This window comes from Mus pahari, chromosome 3, assembly GCF_900095145.1.
Source record: "Mus pahari chromosome 3, PAHARI_EIJ_v1.1, whole genome shotgun sequence".
Lineage (NCBI taxonomy): Eukaryota > Metazoa > Chordata > Mammalia > Rodentia > Muridae > Mus > Mus pahari.
In genome coordinates this window covers 33,852,875-33,869,325 of record NC_034592.1, presented here as the reverse complement: position 1 = coordinate 33,869,325, position 16,451 = coordinate 33,852,875, and positions in this window count along the sequence as shown.

Here is a 16,451-nt window from a genome sequence, read left to right as displayed (position 1 = left end):
GAACTCAGAAATCTGCCTGTCTCTGCCTCCCAAGTGCTGGGATTAAAGGCGTGCGCCACCACTGCCCGGCTTGATCCAACTCTCAAAGATCTGGACTTCATTAAACTGTTCACAACCTCTTTACTTTTAATGTAGTGTCGGTACCAACAATGTGTACATAACTGTCACACTAGAATCAATGCAGACTGCAGGTCAGTTCTTACAGAAACTGAAAACACAAGCCAAAATAATCAAATAAATCAGTCATGATTTGAAACTTCATTTAACAAAGGATATTGCAAACCAATAATGGTGATAATTTGCCGCAGACAGACCTCACTTGGGTTCCCAATCTACGGGCAAAACTCAGGTTCGGTTGCAGGTGAGCGAGGATTCAGCAAATGGCAAACAGACCAACTCGAGAGAGCATGTAATATCTGAATGTAATTTGTCAAATCGAGCATCAGACTATTTATACAGAAGAAAGTAAGGAAGTTACACAAAACAGAGGGATGCAAACATGGAAGGACTGGCAGGAACCAACTGGGATAGAATTCAATGTTAACAGCTGGGATCAAAAACAGCTCCACCTACAGTCAGCTTAAACTTAGAAGCCAGGAGCAAGGGTTTCATGCCCTTGCCATAGTTCCTATAGTCACCTTCCCCCAGGCCATTGTAAATACTTGTGTATGGGTGTAACTCAGCTACCTATGGTTCTAAGTATCTACTCTGGTTCCTCTTTAGATCACAAACTTCCTTCTTCCTAGAGAATGGTAAATTCTTGTGTTTAGCTACCTAAACCCACAGTCAGCTCAAGGACTGACTGCCTAGGATCTAACTTAGCTATGTCAAAAAGTCAATCCTTAAAAGCACTTATAATAAAGCAATATTAAGGGGAAGCACATGGATCTGTTTTCCAACTAAAGCAAGGACATTCGAGCATTCATTATACAAGATGCCACGATTCCAGGAGACTAAGTTTCCGTGAACTTTTCGCCTCGGGACAGCGCCCAGGTTTTTTGGGGTCTGTTGCACTTGTCACTACTGGAGAGGATGTAGCAATAATTCATCTTTCAGAGTAATGAAAAATGTAAATATCTAATTGTTTTTCATAGACATGGCCTGCATGTTATTATTACTGATAAATATTTGGAGGGTCTTATTCTGCAAACTTGTTTATGCTCCACCTAAGCACCAAGCTCTGTTGACAAAAAGCAGAAGAACCTAGGTGCACCAAATTTTTGTTTTAGGATCTTTAGAATATATTTGAATATTGAGAAATCATGTCATATGTGTATTGACTACTAAAATAAATAGAAGTGATTCTCAATATTGGTTATGCATTGAAGACTGGATTTCTTTTTATCAGTAAAATTCTCCATTTATAATATAGTAATGTTAAGGAAAATAAACAGAATTATGACATACTAATGCATACACCCCCCCACACACACACACACAGAAAAAGAGAGAGAGAAAGAGAGAGAGAGAGAGAGAGAGAGAGAGAGAGAGAGAGAGAGAGAGAGAAGGAAGACATGGCAATTTACTACCTTTTCCTACATTTTAGATGTATGTGGATATGGTACATTCACCAGAGAACTTGTTATAAGAATATTTTAATTATTAATCAAAATTTACATTTGCTTAGCATATTGCCCATCTTCAAACATCCTAGTACACAAATGTTTCCCATAGGAGTATGCAGCAATATTGAGTAAAATTAATAAATATGCAAGAATGGTCTACTCTCATCCCTTTGCCTTTATTTTAATTTGTAAACATGTAATCTTAAAATCAATATTAAAGCATTACTAGGTGGCATATGTTGTATAAATGTGGTAGTCTATTTATATAAAATCTGTATTGCTTCTTATCTTTCTGCTTTCTCTTTCTCTCCTTCATTATTTCTCTCCTATCATTTTTATCATTGTTTCCTTACTCATTTATAGTCATTTAATACTTGTTCTTTCACAGAGTTAATAAAGAATCATGAATCACTGCTTTGTCCAATAATATAGTTTTTACATAATGAAACATTAGATGATACCTTTTATTGCTTTATTCAAAAATAATTTTTCATTTAAAATTTAATGTTTTTTAAAAAGAAAATGCAAAGTGTAGCCTTTTATTATACAGTATACCAATAAAACAGATTAGGTAAATAAAGGTATAATTATTTAGCAACTAATATAATAAGATTGTTTCTACAAAAAACAAATAGTGTCTATTCCGATCATCATTACAAAGTGTTAAGGTAGCACATATTACTCAATATAGAGTATAAATGACTCAATAAATACTTGTGTAAAATTGAGTGTATTGCTTTTTCTCTTGCTGTGATAAAATACCCTGAATGACAACTTGAAGGAAGGGTTCAATTTGAATTCTAGTTCAAGGGTACAGTCCATCTTAACTGGGTGTCAAGTTGGTACAAGCTTGACACAACTGGTCATATGGCATCATAGAAAAAAAAAAAAAAACCTGCGATTCCTGATACTCAGCTAGTCCCCTCTAGTTTACTAAGTTTAGGACACAAACTTAGTGAATACCATTGCTTACGTTTAGAATGGTTCTTCTCACCTCCATGTGCATGCAAGTGAGAGTATGTGTATATGTGTATGTGTGTGTGGTGTTAAATAAAAAATATGTACATATAATGCAGATAAACTTATATCCACAATGTTTCATATATACATTCATATAATAGTATATAGTATTAATATATATTTAAAACTACTGAAACTCAAAATACAATTGAAGAAGTTCCTTTTATAAAATAGAAATAGATGTACCAAGAAGTAGTATGTATGTAGACAAATACATCATTAAAAGAAAAATGTTGTCAACAAAAATATGAGATCTTCACTAGTATGTGACACAGAAGGCCCTGATCTGTTTATCATTATGATATTAAGAAATGTATATACATATACTTTCTTTCCCCAAGTTCAGAAGTTGATGCCCAGATGGAACATAACAAAGTCAGTGGTTCAAAGGGACATAAACGATATGGCCAGGATAAGGCTCTACAAATCTTTATCAGTGGTAATAACATGCACTCCATATCTATAAAAAAATAGATTTTTAATGCTTTTCATTATTTTTGAAGATCAGTTTACACATTTTTGGTAATGATTTGACTTTTTCAATGATGTTTCAAAACGCACACTGCTATATTGAGTGGTATTCACCATAAAGACTTTTATATTTTGCAATCTCATTGACTAACATAGACAGGAAAGAAGCGGGTACGCTGATTGGACAAATTCCATCTTTTGAAGCCAGGAGTATTTGGCCCAATTTTTAAAGTCAAGCATAGGTTATAATTTATTCAGTCTTGCCTTTTGTTCTTTTCCAACCCAACCTTAAATAATATAATGTAATAGTAGGTGTTTGAGTTTATTAACATTCATCAAAGAGAATTTTGGCAAAATTATATCACTAAGACTGACATGGGTATGAATAAAACAATACATGTGCAAGCCTACAAATAAGGAAAATTTAGTGAGAATGTCCATTATATAACTGAAACTATTTTTTGTGACTCAAATAAAATTACAGAGGCGCCATGCATGGTGCTATTGCTAAAGGCTATCATAAACCCTGATTTTCATGGGGTTATATGGTCTTTTCACCAAGGGAAAAAAAAAACTTTTTTATTTAAGTTGCCAAGGTATTGAAACAGTTTGGGGATGGAGAACTTTATTTTTCCAATTAAAAAAAAAAGAGAGAGAATACCTACCACTTTGGCTTTTAAATGTTGATGGAATAAAAATGCAGATGGTATTATAACATTATAATGAAACCATATGCTGCTTTTCTTTCTTTATAAACGTGCATTATGTGAATGTCATTCTCTCTTATGTGTCTTTTAAAAAACAGAAAGGAATGCCCATCAACTTTTCTTAAATATCTGTATGAAAGCTAATATGTAAAGAACATGATCATGAAAGAAATTAGTAAACCCCTTCATTCATCTTCTGCTACTTATTCAAAGTCGTAAGGTTGTACCTGCTAAATGAGAATGAAAACTGATTTCATGTCTGAAATCAGTACCTGGTACTGTATTAGACATTTGATATCCTTCTTGAAAATAAGAATTAAGTGTCATTGAATATTTGACTCACACCTGGGTTGATTTCCCCCACATAAGAAGTATGTGGATATTCAGAATATCAAATGTCTCCAAAGCCTTTCAGGCAGGAATTCAAACACTTTACCAACAAAAGGCTCAATTTATTTTTTTGTGAGTTAGATTTCATATATTCACACTATCAAAACAAAATGAACATCGTACATTAAAGCAACTATTTTCCTTCTCTGAAAAAAATTTCTGGGAGCTGTTATGATATATAAATTATAAAAGGGATGTAAATTCTTTCTCCAACATTTTAATATGTAATGTATACTTCATAGTATCACATCAGAGGTCCTATGTAGACATCATGTGCCACCATGTGCGAGACTTACATAGCTCTTGATGTCTTCATTTAGTAATGCTTTTCTCTTCTCTCTGTGTGTTAATACACAATCCATGGAAGAAAAGAAGGACTCCAAGGGAAATTATTTTTTGTAGACTTTCACGACAACATTTTGCATAAATTTGCAATTTTGAGTCCACTATATTTCTATTTTATGTTTGACTGGATGATTCTCATTTCGAAAATAGAAACATAATAGCTGCATATGTAGCAGAAGATGGCCTAATCGGCCATCGCTGGGAAGAGAGGCCCCTTGGACTTGCAAACTTTATATGACCCATCACAAGGGAAGGCCTGGGCCAAGTAGTGGGAGTGGGTGGGTAGGGGAGGAGGGGCAGGGGGGTATAGGGAACCTTTGGGATAGCATTTGAAATGTAAATAAAGAAAATAATAATAATAATAATAAAATTTAAAAAAAGAAAAAATAATAGGTTTTGAAAATAAAAAAATAAAAGAAAAGAAACAAACATGACTAATTTAAAATGGAAATTGTATTTTTTTTCACTTATATTTGGTTTGCATAAGCATAGATTTACTCTCTTTGGCACAAGATGCACTGTAGTCCAGACTGATAGGAAATTTACTGTGTAACTCAAGTAGGCCCCACATTCATGTCAAACCTCTCTACTTCTGCAATCCAGAAAGTGCAGAGAAAGGTACCTGGAGGTAGCTTCAAATGGAGGTAGAAGAAAATAACAGTAACACAAATGATTACCTAGGGGTCAATTATTAAGGCATGTTGCTAATAAAAACATAGATATATACCGTTATAAAATTATAGATGCATATAATGCATAATTTGAGGTGTCTGTCAACATAACATGTTAGAAGTATTATCAAATACAAATTGATAGGTAGGATTAGAGATTTGTACTACATTTGTTTAAATAACTTAAAGTTATTATTTAGCTAGCATGATAATCAGCTAAGCTAGTATTATCATTAATGAATTAAAAGAGATAAACACATATAGAATTACTTAAGGTATAATCAAAATTAAATCCATAGTCAAATAGAAATTTACCATTTTATAGACTGTTCTATATTCCTAGACAAAAGATGAAAACTTGTGAAATACAGAAAGGTAGTTATTGGGAAATAGTCCACAATTCTCTCTTTGTCATTCATGTGTTCTTAGTTTCTGAATTTGGGAGAAATAGTTTCCTCAGGGGAATAGCACAATTGGTTATTCAATACTAAATAAACAGGCTTGCAAAATGCATATGGGTAACATTACAGGGATGGAAAAGATGTCATCTATGTACTTAGGAACACACACACATACACACACACACACACACACACACACACACACACACACACACTCCAGCCATTAAAAAGAGATCATGCATTTGAGAGTGACTTGGGGGTGATAACAGAAAAGGGTTTGATATAGGAAAAGAAAATGGTGGAGTACAATTTCAAAATATATATATATAAAAAAAAAACTTAAAAAAAAAATGAACAAATGAGTGTTGCCTCTTTACCCTTATGCTAATACACCCCAGTCTTCACCATATCATAGTCAATATATAAAGTCCAATAATAAACTAGGGTGTATGTGTTGGGTGGAAAGTGGTCAGGCATTGGCAACAACAGCGATGAGACCAGAGTGCTGTTTGGTGTGGGAAGCTGAAAGAGGAGTTTGTGACTCTTGTGGTGAGGACCTGGGTATTTCAGTGTACTTGCTAATGATGTGAACTATACACAAAGAGGTAGGTGGTAAAATATTCTGACAACATTATGCTACTTTGGTTATTTAAAAACTAACGAGGTTAGGGACATGCTCCAGATGGCACTAATCATACTGGAGAATTATGAAGCCCAGTGGCAGATGAAATTCATTTTTGATAAATGTACATGAAAGAACATAGAAAACTTATCATCTAAGCCCTCCATGTACACCACGAGGTTTTGATCTTGTAAATTCTCTAAGGAGCAAGGCATTTACTACTACCATTGATGGTTCAGAGGTGTCCCTTAAGCATGTTTCTTTGGAAACAGCCTAGGAGAGTTGAATGTACTGGGACAGTGGCTTGAAAATGCAAATAATTAGAAAAGCTGTTTTGAGACAGATAAAAATGTTTTGCCCATTGCACTAGGATGAATTACTTTGGGGTAACAAGAAGTGAGAGGAACAATCAAGTCATAGGAGCTCAATGAAATAGTGACTTATTCCTGAAGACTGGAAGAATGACTGACAACAAGAGAGCACTTTACATAGAGTGAAACTGGTTACTATGGGAAAGGTTTTCAGCCACTGAGAATTTGATCCTATTAACAGAACACCAACTGTCTGACCTTGACAATTAATAAATTAGTTTCAGTATTTAACATTTGAAATTAAATTATTTATAGCTTTGGTTCAGTTCAGGTACTAAGATGAAGAGGATATATTTTGAATATGTAAATTATAGCTTCTTTGTGACATTCATATATAAGAAGAAAAGATTATATTTTTATATTAAATGAATATGATTCTGATTCACCACTCTGAGTAATAGATGTAACAGTAGGAAAATGTGAGATATTATATATATATATATATATATATATATATATATATCCTAAACATATAATTATATCTTGTCCATAAAAAGTAATGTAAAAACTTCTCTAAATTGTTTTAAAAACACACACAAAGAACATTAGAGAAAGTGTCATATAACTCCAAGGTCCATCTATAAAGCTGTCTGCTTTTAAAATACTGAATTAAATAACTTAATTTATATTGTAAACTGCTAGACACTTCTTTGAAGAAATGTTTAATTTTTAAAAGATTTCCAAGGACCTATTTCCAAACATATATCTGTAACAAAGAATTCTTGACATCAATGATAACCCATGTACCCAGTTTCTCTCTTTATATCATTTCATGGAAATGTATATAAGTTCATAGTATCACAGACAACGAACTTGCTCCTTGCTTCTTTGTATTATTTTATCTACATAATATGTCCCATAAAAATATAAAAATTTTTACATGTTCATAAGAAAAAATACTATCTATACATGTGGGTTTAAATATTGCACTGTGCTTAAGTCAGTCTGTTAAACAAAATTGTCAAAACAGTGCACAGAGGAACTTCAGTTTATGAAGTGTGGAGAAAGGTGGCTATTTAGTATCACTTCTCATCACAAATGTGTCTCTCTGAATGACACGTAGTTTCCCATGAGTCTAGCAGACAGATTCTATAGGCATGCCCTGGTCATGATTAAATCTTCTGAGTGAATCTTTATGGATGTCCACTAACTCTTAGCATTCCTAGAAGCCAACTCTCCAAGGACTCGCCATGGAGAGTGTTACACAAATAGGCTGTGTTCCTTTCACTGAGGAGTTTGTAGAAGTGACGATGAATAATATTGGTCACAAGAGCCAAGTGACTCTGCTGCGGTTTTTAGAATTTTGCTTCTTCCCTTATGAGAAAGACACAGCAGGGCAGCAGAGCCTAGGGCATTCACTAATAGCTCCACACCTTCTGTAAAACCACCTCAGCATTGACAAATTTACCTCATGAAAGAATTATTTACAAGATATGCCAGTTTGAAGTTTCTAAGTTGTTAAATACAGAAATCATGATGATAGAATCCACTCATAAAATAACCATTTGTAAGAAATATGATGCAAGCCAGAGAGTCTAAAAATGCCATCAAGGTGGGAAACTTTGCTCAAATCTGTTATTGTATGTCACAGGCAAGCCAAATGTTTTAAGTAACTGTTTCTTTTCCATCTTAAAAATAACTGTTAATTTTCACAAGAGCCCTGGGCTTAGGGAAATGCATAACAAAATGAATGCATGGTTCATTCAGTAGACCCTATAAGTAGAGAGAAAAAGCCACTATCTTACATTTCCCCCCAATAAAAGTAAGAAGAGAATCCTATTTCAAGGGCACTTTACCAAATCACAGTGTGTTTCATGTGAATGATTTGATACATGAAACATCTATTGTTCCTATTCTGCAAAACCACAGCTAAGGAAATGGAATCCACAGCATTGGAGCTAAAATTGAAAAGCCAATTGAGCTTTATCTAGTCTTCCATAGTGAAGGAAGATGAGAAAAACGGGGACATCTTATACATTATTGCTTATTGGATGTGTGTGACCAGCATTTGTATAATTTAGGCCAGACATTCCTACTAGTGGGAGTCCATCTCTCCCCTAGGAATTTACCCTCTTTACTTCTCTGGACTTTATGCAGTCTCCAATATCTATTCAAACAGGAAAAGTCTATCCTTAGTTAACTAACAAATGGATATGGAAAGGAGTGAATACATAAATAGCTTCATTGAAAAATGCCTGGAAAGCGGATGTGAATCTGTGATAAGGGTGTAGAACAGCATAGATGTCTGAGCCCAGATTTGTTATCCACGTGTCCCATAAATTTGGCAACAACAAAAAGTTTCTGATTACATGCTAACCAAAAATTAATTCAAAATGGAGTAATAATGAATCTGAGATATTTCTGGCATCACTAAGGAAGCCTTGGTTTGAACATTTTTTGCATCTTATCAGATGTATTAAGTGCACAGAACAAACACTGGCTGGAGCACTTCTGTATGTAGCAGACTACTGAATGTTACGGAACACAGTGTTCTTACGGCACATAGAAAAGTTTTAGTCCTCATAGAAACACAATGAGTTAATTAATTAAAAACAAACATATTTTCCTTCTATAATTAATCATCATGCAAGTATCAATGTAGTGTATCTTGAATCAAATTGTGTTATAATTTTTTATTTTATTTTAAAAGTTACCATGTGAGTTGCTGACTTGAGTTGCATGAAAAATTATTAAAGGTTTTAGTTTAGGTTTCAGACATAATGTAACAATATCTAATAGTTTCTGAAATAATTCTAAACGTATTTCCGCAATTTTCCACTTTGTACTTATTTGAAGTGGTTTTTCAACATTGATGATTGTAAGATCAAAATATTTATAACCCTGGAATATATTGAAGATGATTTATATCTTAAATATCAAATATTCAATATTTTTAAATAAACAAGCATACATACCTTATTTTTCCAAATTGCTGTTCTATTATGTTTTAGAAATTGTAGAACTACATATATGTCAAATAATTCTTTATGAAATTTTATTTTAGGGAGCTCAAATATGGAGATCAAAGGACAACTTGTAGGATTTGTTTGTCTCTTTCTACCATGTGAGTCCTTAGAGACCCAGGAATCAAACACAGGTTGTCAGAATGCTGACAGGTTCCTGTACCCACTGGCATATCTCACTGTTCTTGCCATAGAAATTACTAAATATTAATTTACTATTTTTATCAGTAAATGATTGACTTTATACTTATTTTATATCTTTTATAAGAAGTGCCTCACAAAAATCTCTCCACTAAATTTAAAAGCTTTGCTATAGAAGTTAGAAAACAAGAAATGCTGATAGATATGCTATTGCTGAAGAGAAGAAATTTGTTGCCTTGTAATTTCCTATTAGTAGAAGCTGTCTCATTTTTCATTGTATGCTAGCAATGGGCCCTTCTCATTTGTTGACAGTTCTTTGTGCTGTTTGTTTTAGTTCGGGTTGCAAACTGACTTGTATGACCCATTTTCCTCCCATGTCTTGTTACCCATGGAAATCACAATTCAGTTCTGAAGTCCTTTCTACTACTCTAATAACACATTATCCATCAATGAGATCCAAGATCCTTATGAAACTCATAATTGAGGAGTCTACTTCCTCATTCATATATGTCATTTTCTATGTCACACTGTCCTACTGTTTTATTTGTTAAACTTATTCCAAACTTATTCTTATAGCTTTATTTCCCTGCCCACCACTCCTCTGTCTTACTTCACAGTTGCATATTTTGCATTAAAATCTTTGCTTTGTTAGCCTATGTAGAAACTTCCAACTCAAATCTACTTCTATAGAATTGCTAGATTTACATTTTTTGGTACCTGATTCTTTATGCCCTAAAGTGAAAGAGTATCATTCTTGAACAACATTCAAATAACTATCCAATCTGGATACTTCACCTACTAGCATCCAGATGCAGATGTTTATGTTTGTGATACACTCATGGCACTCCTATAGGGAAGTTTTAAAGAATAAACGGTGAAACCTAAGGGGCTTTACGTGCAAATGGAAGCTTCTGGTGTACCTTGGAGATAAAGCCCCTTTCCCTATTATAACTTGAAAATTATAATCTTAGCTTCAAATCATGAAACACAATTTAACAAGATGAAGTATAAAACATATGACACATATTAGGTTCACTTCTTATGGGACTTTATTCAAAACCACTCTAATTTTTGACTTTTGATTTACCAGAGAGTAAGAAAAACGATATGTATAAAAGAGTGAGGTTTTCTGTGATAACCTAGGTTAAGAAAATCAATTCATATGCTAGAATGTTCCCTGCCTTCTTTATTTTAAAAAACAAAGCAAAATAACAACCACAAAAAAACTGTGTCTCTGAAATGTGACGGGATACCATTTAATGAGATAGAAACCTTTATTTTATGGTTCTTCTATAAATAATTGAATAAATGGTTTTCAAGTGTTCCCAGATATTAACGTAGAACCTCGGTGAGATTTATAGAGATTTCACAATTGTACACTTAGTTTCGTTGTGTTGTCCCATTATTATAGATAAGTTCTTTATCTCTTTTTACTCCAAAGTTTCTGAAGTAGGAGTAATTACTAAAATGTGAATTTGAAGTGAGAATATTTTTTTTCTTTCTGTTCTGGTTTGGGAAAATCACCAATATTGTTACTTCTATCTAGTATTTCAAAAAAGCTAAATATAGGTCAGTGGTTAAATTACCTTTCCTTGCTTTTGTAATAATTAAGTATAGATAAATGTGTGTGTGAATAAAATGCCTCAAATCAATGAATACTGTCATAGTTACTTTTTTATTGCTCTGAAAAATGCCATGAGGGAAGATGCTTATTGGTTTGGTAGTTGTGGCCTGTGTAGCCTTCAGTTTTACACATCTGTCAAGAGGTGGCACCATCCAAAGTGTGCTGAGTTCTCCCACATATTTATCAAGAAAAACCCTAAAGATTTGTTTATAGGCCATTTGCATAGAGGCATATACTCATATTGTCAATAGATGCTTCTAATGTCAGATATCTATATCTTACTTCAATTTGAAGAAGAAGAAGAAGAAGAAGAAGAAGAAGAAGAAGAAGAAGAAGAAGAAGAAGAAGAAGAAGAAGAAGAAGAAGAAGAAGAAGAAGAGAAGGAGAAGGAGGAAGAAAGAAAGAAAGAAAGAAAGAAAGAAAGAAAGAAAGAAAGAAAGAAAGACCAAACAACTTCTAAAGATCCTATAGTCATATGAAATAATCAATCATGCCACTTTATTTCAACCTCCATTATAGTGAACAGGCAGAGTAGAGAGAACTATTAAATTATGTAATGCATTTTCCCAATTTTTATTGATTTTTAGCGAATTTAACATCATATACCACAATCCAAATCATCTCTCTTGGTCTCCATATCTACCCTCTGCCCTTCGAAACTTCCCCCCAAGAGAAAACAAACAAACAAACAAACAAACAAACATCTTGCCATGGAACCTACGATATGTGACAATGTGTCACAGAGTACACCCCTTTACCCAGATAGTTTTACTGGCAAGTCCTCATTGCAGTGAGCTATTGGTCTGTGTCCAAGCCTCCGGCTTCTGTTACACTATCAGTACTGGATCCTCACTCTGACTCCTCTTGTTTATCTTGTTGTTGCCCTTTGTTGTGAAGGTCTTGCAGCTTTGGTTCTGGAGAACAACCCCTTCACACACTTTAGCACTTCATAAATGAGGTAAATGTTGTGTGGTGCAAGTGAAAGGTCTGGATTTGGGGCATAGGTGGTTGCTGAGTAGGACAGTCTCACCACTCTCTCTGGCTCATGGCCTCTGGCCAGCTCTCCAACTCTACCCACATGAGGGGCAATAAAATCTCTCCTGCTCACAGTCTCTTGGGGGCATCTCTCCCATTTTTCCTAGGCAAGAGGAGGGGCAAGCTCTTCATAGCCCTAAGACAACAACATGGACTCAGGCAGCAGCTCACACCAGAAACGTCTAAAAGACTTTTGGAGGTCTTCCCAAATCTTCTACTGAAGCAGAGTCTCAGACCCTGTATATAGCCCTGGGTGGCAGCATGGTCCAGGACCTCACCATGGCTTCAGGTAGCGTCTCAGACTACTCAAATCAGGCAGTTTCTCACCATCCTTGTGTCTCCAGTTCTGCCGGGCTATTGAGCACATAACATTCTGCTTCTTCTCCACCTACATGGTCATCTTAGTGGTGCCCTGGCCTCTGGGTGTCTTTTCTAAGATGACAAGAGGAAAGCATCTTGGCTGGGTGTGGCTTGTCTCGGCCTCACCAATATTTTGAAGAAGAGAGAAAAGCTTCATTGTAATTCAGCATTTGTTCTGCCAGTATTTCGTATCTCATTTATTAGAGGAAAGCTTCATTACAAGCATTTAGACTTGATTAGTAAATCTGAGAGTGCTGACTCTGTCCACAGGGTTTTGTGACACTTGGCACATAGATCTATTTTAATATGCTGTGAGAATAAAGACTGAAGTGTCCCAGAGCTGTCTTAGTGCGGTAGGTGCATGGGAAGACTCCACGGCTGGAATTGAACTGAAATGGGTCTGTTTTTCACCAACCACAGTTTGGTAATGCATCAATACATTTTTAATTAAAAATATGTCACAAGTACAATAGCGAAGGCATCATATATTTTGTTAGACATTCCATTTTCTCAGACCGTAGTCAGAATCTCGTCTCTGTTAGCTGGCGACCGAATATTTTTATTAAGATGTTTGAGCAAAATCGAGAAACCTGGTATTACACAACTGCATTTTGGTTTACACGTACTCTGTCACAGGCAATTTATGTGACAATATCAAGATCTAACTTTTGTCCTTGACAATACAGCAGTAGGCAGCAAAACTCTGGCACTTTTATTATATTTCAACACTCTTGCTGAAGAAGTGACAAATAATCATGGTGGAATCAATTAGAGCACGACTATTTCCATAGGAAAGATGTCAGAGTGGTGTGTGCATATGCCGAGGATGAGAGGTTTATAATGTGTGTGAGACGTTCCATGAGCAGCAGAGAGCATGGTTACAGTCACATATAAAACCCATGGAAAGGTTGTCCTTCATCTCTACCATCTTCACTTTCTTTCCTTCTGACTTGTAGTTTTCATTTCCTGGGATACAATTTGATCTAGGCATTTTCTATTTTTGTGTGGTCAAGTGAATAAAATTGTTTTCACGATTTTTTTGTTCATTATGTCTGTCATTGGTAGGTAGGAAGACTGCTGATTTGTAAGGTGTGTGTGTGTGTGTGTGTGTGTGTGTGTGTGTGTGTGTGTGCTTCTCTCTCTCTCTCTCTCTCTCTCTCTCTCTCTCTCTCTCTCTCTCTCTCTCTCTCTCTCTCTCTGTTTATTCATGGCCATATCTGCACATAGTTGCAGCAGTACAAGAGAGAAAGTCTGAAGACAATTTATTACAAAACCTGTTTTTGTGGACAGGGAGATGGCTCATTGCTTAAGAGCACTGACTGCGTCTCTATAAGACTTCACAGGCGCTAACAAGAAGTGGATCAGCTGCCATGGAAATTTATTTGATGACTCCTATAAATTATTTGATGTTGTGCAATTCTATTTGCCCATATTTAACAAAATATTGAAGTCGATACTCTTACACATATACCAATATTCACTGTGGTTCTATTCATGAGGCAATTCATGGAAGCAATTCAAATGTTCCTCAGTGATTAGAAGGCAAACAGGTTCTATATACACAATATATAGGATGAATAGTACTCAGTCATTAAAAGCCCACAAAATGGATGCGTAACATTTTGGTAACTGAAAGAAAGCAGGCATTATATGCCACATATTCTGCTAGTTCTTATATGAAATTTTATGCAAACTTATGGGGAGGTCAATTATTTGATTAAGTGCTTAAGAATGGAAGGAAAGTGTAATATCTCCAGACAAAAGATTTCTACTTTGGAAAAATTAAAATGTTTGGATTTAGTGGTTATAAGTGCACACAAATATGGATGAATCAAAAGCCTTTGAGAATAATTTATTTTTCTGTTAGTTTTACCGCAAGAAACATTTCAACTGAAAAACTCAGCATGTGAATTGATGTTCAGATATGTATGGGGCTCCTATTCACTCAGTGATTAACATGTCACAAGTTTTCCCAAACACTGCAACATTTTCAGTAATTACTAGAAACTTTGTCATCATTTGCCTTGCTGGAATATTGGCTGATATGTACAGTATAATAGATGAAGTAGTCTCATTTGTGTGACAAAGTATCAGAAACACTTTTCAACTTCAAAGTAAACTGGTAAAGCAACATTTAAATTTCATTTTTAATCTATATTGAAAGGTACTAACATTTTACAATGTCCAATATAATCACCTGATAAAAATTAGTGACGACATAATCTGTATCCTTAGAGTTGCATGTCACCGTTGACTAGTGTGAAGAAACAGTAAACTGGGGACGCATTCACACTTGTATGCATTTAATTCGGTTAAGTGGGATAAACAATCTCATAAACAAATTGCACTTGTTTTTTTCCTATCTACTTTTTAATATTAGCTATGTTAAAAGTAATTGTCAATTAAGCTTCAAATAATTTTTAGTTGTAAAGCCTGGTATTTTTACATAATTCTGTATTGCAAGATGACCACTACTCATTATACTAATTGGCATATCTATTACTTCATTTAGCTGGTGCCTTTTTATGTAAATATGGTTTAATTTAATAGTAGCATCTATATAATTTATTGAAAATAATTTGTAATATTCCAAGACATTTTGTTAGAAGTGTGAGTTTATAATTGATCTATTATTGACCTAAGTGAAGATGAGAACCAAATTGATTAGCGTTCTAATAAATTCCAATTTTGATATATTTATCAATTTAATTACTATTGGGTTTAATGATCCATTTTTGATTTCTTAATCTATTTTAATGAATTGAAGATACATTGAAACTCAATACAATAATCAAAAATTTAAATTAATAAATATAGCATATGAATGAAATATTAAATTGAAGGAGACTGTTGCTGTATTGATTGAAGATAAATCATTAATAATAAAATAATTTCGAAAAAACATAATAGCAGTTTTTTTAGGTAGCAGAAGTTTCTTTGGAAATTAAAAATTGTGGGGGCATTTTACAGGCAGCGTTTGTAAAGAAACAATGATTTTCTTAACACAATGAAACTTGGGTCTTCCATATCTCTTCCATGATCCATGTACTATTTTTGATAGAATCCCATATGGCAACAAGGGGTTAGTTTGTTAGAAATTTTAAGTTGGTTTTACAATCGTTATCATACTGTGAGTTTTTTCATTCTTTGTGTGCTGCTTGTTTCTGACACTGGTTAGTAACTGCTGGTGAGTGTTCAGCTTGCCAGTCTAGGCAATGTTTTAAATATGGGCACTATTGATGAAACGTAGACTTCAGAAAAAACTTTCTCTACAGTAGCTGCCTCTCTGTATATACCTTGTAAAGTTTTGAATGGCTTTTCTTATTCACATTCGGTAGTTAGTCAAAAAAATCTAGAGGCTTTGCCCTCTCCTGTTCTATAGCTGAAACATTAAACCCTCTGTTTGAAAGGAAGTAAAATTTTGAGTAATTCATCTTGTTTAACTACGTAACTGAATTTTCACATGAATTCTTCTACAGGAAATCACTAACAGTATATTTTGTTACAATTCAATTTAGATTTTTCTATCGTATCTTCCATACACTTACAATTTGTCATAAATTGTCTGAAGCCTTTAAAAATATGACACAAATTTTCAAAGATTTCAATAATAAATTAACTTAACATATTGGCTACTACAAAATTTTCTACTCCTTCTCACAAAATAATTGAAATTCACTATAATTTATTGTTTGTTTTTTTTTAAACAATTATAACCATGGTCTGAGATTTAGGCACAACACTGACTTACATTTAAATCTACCT